The following is a 5,201-nucleotide window of genomic DNA, read 5'->3' on the forward strand; positions in this document are numbered from 1 at the left end:
TTACCTATTATATGGCATTAAGGAAATTAAATTACAGTAATTAAAGCTCTGGAACAGAGGCCTATGAATGATAATAATAGTTTATCTGTATTTGTTATATCACTTTTTTAACTGCTATCCAAATCTCCATTATAGAAATCTACATTCACTTCCAGTCCTGATTAGGAAATAATGAGAACTTTTAGACACAGACAGGAATACTGGACTGGAACCTTTTTCTGATGTTTATCTCTGCCTGCGTGTCTGTGAGCTTTTTTTGTGTAACTGCATGATTTTTAGCTGGACTTTATGAGACCATTCAAACTCTGAAATTCAAAAGTGATGCAGAATATTTTCTGACATGGCTTTACATAATGACATTTCCAAATCACATACAATTATATTGTTGGGGAGTGTCAGCTAAGCTTTCATGGGAAACATTTGAAAATGAAAGAGTCAAATGAAATGGGCCATATTACAATGCTGAATAAAACACATGTTAGGAGGCACACCCTGTCTATAAGAATAGTGGCGTTTGTCATATAACACATTACCAGAAAGGATGAGTCACTGCTTGTATAATTACTGTGAAAAAATGAAAAAGCTATTAAAACATGTGACCATTAATAAAATAAATTGTGATTGTAGGCACAGTCCTCTAGCATTAAAAGGACAGGATAAAAATAGCATTTATAAGGTCTGTCTGGGTGATATTTTCTTATATTTCTACATGGTCCACAGTGGTAAGCAGTTTAGGCTGTTCATTTAACAAAGTAAATTATCACCTTGCAAAGGATAGGTCACTTGGCTTAGTGAATGACGTGAAGCTCTGCTGACTTCAATCATCCAATTATGTATAAGCAAAAAATCATGTGTTTTTTAGATTTCCTTACATTTCATTGGTTATTGACTATCTCTTCACTAAAGCCTTTGATCACATTTGGTCTTGTTTCCACCTCTGCCACCTTCAACAACAGCCCTCACAAACAACTACTCACAGCAGAAAAAAAGAAAAGGACCCTTATCCATTCTTATTGATCTTTCCTCTTTTCCTTCCTTTCTAGGCAGTGCCACAGAAGATGATGGTGTTGTATAAGGCTGAATTCACACTGGCAGTGAGGTTGTAGTTAGGGATGAGTGAACACCTAGAAGTTCGGGTTCGCCGGGTTTGGCAGAACTTCAGCTCAATGTTCTGGTTCGGGTACCCAAAATTGTAAAGTTCGGTACGGACCCGAACTTTACAGTTCTGATTCGCTCAACACTAATGTTAATGGTTAGTGGGTAAGGATGAGCGAACACCTGGAAGTTCGGGTTCGCCAGGTTCGGCCGAACTTCGGCTCAAAATTCGGGTCCGGGTACCCAAAATCCTAAAGTTTGGTATGCTCAAAACTAGTTGCAGTGCGTTTACAGCTTTCTTACGCCAAGACCTGCAGCCTCTCAGGGAGATGCTACATGTAGCCGGAATGCTGAAGGTTAGCTATCAGTGTTGATTATACTACTACTATACTACTATATTGAAGTTGGACTACCAATACTTACCATTCTGCTGCCTAATCATCTCTCCTACATGATGAGGTATAATAAATGTCCATAAACTGAGATGCATTAGCCTCTGTGATTTGTTTATGCCACATTATAAGGCAGGGAAAACCTGCCCATGCGAGGGTAAGTGCTACACTTGGGATTGTCATCTGGGATCCCTAATTGGTGGCATGTTGTACCTGGTCCTGTAGGAACCTTGTATGGAGAGACGGTACTGCAAGGTGGACTGTCTAAGTAGCAAGAGGGTTAGTGTGGCGAGATCGGGATTACTGGATTGAGCAGATATTGTTGGATGTTCAGAGAGGAACATTGATGAACTGTTGAGTTTTATTCCTAGTGATGCTTTAGAAAATAGTCTACGGGGGTGCCGAAGGTGAGACTGGGAATTCAGGACATAATTGTCCCGAGATGCAGTAGACTGTGCTTTTGTGTTTGTGAATCTGCTTAGGAGAATTGACAGTGGGATTGGGCCATCAGTACTTAAAGACATGGAGGTGCATTAGACTGTACTCTAACTGGGAAGATCATTTGGTTTCGTTTCTGTGACATTTGTGGGCTACAAAGAGTTAATGTGGCAGAGAAACTGAATGTAAGCAATGCATTGGAATTTGCCACAAGAAAAGAATAGACCAATGGATTGGTAAGTACTGGTCATGTCGTGATACGAATTAACATTGCCTTTTTTGTTTGGGCCTAAAAACCAGTAACTTGTGAAATGAACCTGATGGACCTCATGATAACACCATGCTCTGGGTCTCCAAGCCAATGTAAAATATAAGGTCATGGTGCTAGGATGGCTGGGATATCTGGCACCAAGCTACTCTATATATCTAGAGTTGTAAGCCTCTGATAGAGAAACAGAGAAATAGAGGGAGGGAGTGAGAGAGAGGTAGAGGGACTGTCCCACTTGGCTTTTCAGAGTATTATTACCACTTTGGCCATGGCTAGTAGCAGAGCTGGCGACATCAAGTTTGCAACTATGGACAAATTATGCTGTCTGAAGAAGCTACTCTGATTGATACTGTATTGCATTTGGAGCTCAGGATTTGCCTGGCTCTGTACACCTCTGTTGGGCTTGGATCAGTTGTCAGCTTAACGCGACCATCCAACTCTGGAGTTGATGTATTTCTTGTGAGGGTTTACTAATGGACATATGGTTTGCACACATGACACTGGGTGTGCTCCGTGTTAACTGAGAGAAGAGGAGCACTACTGCCATATTACCACCATTCCAAGATAAATACTTGGGAGAGAAAGAACCCAGTAGGCAATCTGTTGATCCAGTCAGAATCATTCCCAGGGAAAAAAGACAAGACAGTTGCTAAATCTTTGGAGTTTGATTTGGCTTCCTGCAGCTGCTGTAAAGGCCTGACAAACTCAGTTATAAGCTAATCACCACTACCTTCAGGAAGTAGGAAAGTTGCATGATAAGGGTTCAACCAAAGACCCGAAGGAGCCTACAGTCAGAGAGCAAACCAGGTGAGGAAAAAGGGGACTATGTCTGTGAGGAAACCCTGGGAAAACTGTAAGAACTGTAGACCTCCATCCCTGGCTGCAACTCCATTCAGTGGTGAGAAGGAATTAAAGTTAGATGATCCTAAGGTAGGAGTCAAAGTTTCAGATGAGGTGATCTCTTGTGAGTGTCCACCATGCAATGTGCTGTTTTGCAGGATTCAACAAAAGCAATATTTCACTTTGTAGAGAGATCACCAAAGCCCTACATTTAGATGGTTATGAAGATGGTAAGAATAGAGTCAAGCTAAGTAGTGCGAAGAGGAAAATTGGAATTATTTGGGGCTGCCTAAGCCATACGGTTCTACCACTATAAACTCCACTTATGCGGATAGGTACTTTACTTGCTTTCGTACTTGGAGTAGGGATGGTGCCTCTTTAAGGATAGGATGATACTTGTCTGGCTTGGATGAGGAGACACTGTTTATTTTGTGGTCACACTGGATAAAGATGGGCGGCCTATCACCTTTTTGGATCCAAAGTAATGCCACTGATTCCAAATATACCTTTGGGCCTTTATTTTTTAAATAGGACTTGTTGCTCCCTCTCTATTATATTTGTAATGGATGATGAAGCTATACTCCTGTGGTTGTTCATGAGACTGCTATACAGACTTTCTTTAAAGTGGGAATGCGAGTGTTGTATATTTCTTAGTTAGTGTTAGTTCTAACAAGTGTGAATAAGTGGTGGGGAATATGTTTGGGAGCGTTTCCCTTAGTGCACTTCATCACCTTTGCATTTTGTGAGATACTTTTAGTGTGTGATGTGTCAGGGAGTAGACAGATAGTTAGGGATAGTTGCATCTTAGGGTTGGTTACATGTTTTTTGTTACGAGTTATTGTATGTTGTACGATGTCAATATTGTTTGTTTTTATTTTAACAATTAGTCTTTTGTTGTCTTTCGTATCCATTTCTAAAGCAGTGTCCTCCAGTTTAGCAGTTCTCCACTAGCATGTTAAACAGGAATAATAGCATTTATGAACAGGGAGAGAGTGTAGCTCCTCAATAATATAGAATGGTCCCTTTAAGGTGCAAGGGTTCAATTTTAGTATATGCTGACTGTTGTAAATTCTGTTTTCCCTTCTGTAGTTGGCTTCCTTCTGTAGCGGGGAGTAACCTGGCCTTAGCAAGGTAGGAACCTTGCACTACTACTCTGGTTCACTTACTTGAGAACTGAATCTGGGGGGAGACTGCCATGGATGATTAGAAGAACCCAAAGGAGATAGGATAGGTTGGCCCCAAGGCCCCAGGGGTTTGGATAGTGAACCATTGAGAGGATGAAATTGGTTCCCATTGATAGAAGACCTTGCTGCAGTGAAGTGAAGCCCATGAAGAAGGGGCCCATAAGAAAAAGTACTTTATGACAAAAGCCTGTGGATACCTAATTTGGGGACTGTCACTTCAATAGAGACACTCAGGGAGAGGAAGACTAGAGAAGAGATTGCTTGCCATGGATAAAGGATTTAACAAGGATGCAGGAGATCAGCTATCAGTGTTTACTGCAGTTGGATTTGAACTGCCAACACTTCCCAAATCTGCTGCCTAACCCTCTTTCTTAAGTGTTGTGTCCCAAAAAAATTCCCCTAAACTAAGCTGTATAAGCCTCTGAACAAAAAGAAGAACATAGAAAAACTCAGCTGTTCTTGTAGGGATACGTCCTACAGTAGTAAATTTTATTCAATACTTTAGTACAACCAAACTAAATATTATTTTTTAATATGCAGGCAGATGATGAGAAGAAGAATAACAAAAAGTAATTCTGTGCCACTTGATCTAAAGTTTATGTAAGTCATATAAATAAACCATTCCTGTTTTCTGCTGTTTGGTCTTTTAAATGTAAAATGAAACATGTTTTGATATATGTGTCATTTAGGTGCAGTAATACCTGTTAATCATATCAGAAATGTACAACTGTTCTGTGTTTGATTGAGGATTGCTTAATCAAAAGAATAGATTGCAGAGATTACTTCACCTCATCCATTCATAATGGTTATAATATTTATTGAGGAGGTAAATGCAACCTTTACTCTTTTCTGCTGATGTTGAATGCTTCCTAATAAAATTCACCAGTTAGTTTTGAATTTAAAAATAAAGTGTAACACGGTGGATGTATTTGTGGGACTACAAATGTCAGGAAAGGTTAAAGAATGACACAAAACACTGCCTAA

The sequence above is a fragment of the Pyxicephalus adspersus genome, chromosome 10 (genome assembly GCF_032062135.1).
Source record: "Pyxicephalus adspersus chromosome 10, UCB_Pads_2.0, whole genome shotgun sequence".
Taxonomy (NCBI): Eukaryota; Metazoa; Chordata; class Amphibia; order Anura; family Pyxicephalidae; genus Pyxicephalus; species Pyxicephalus adspersus.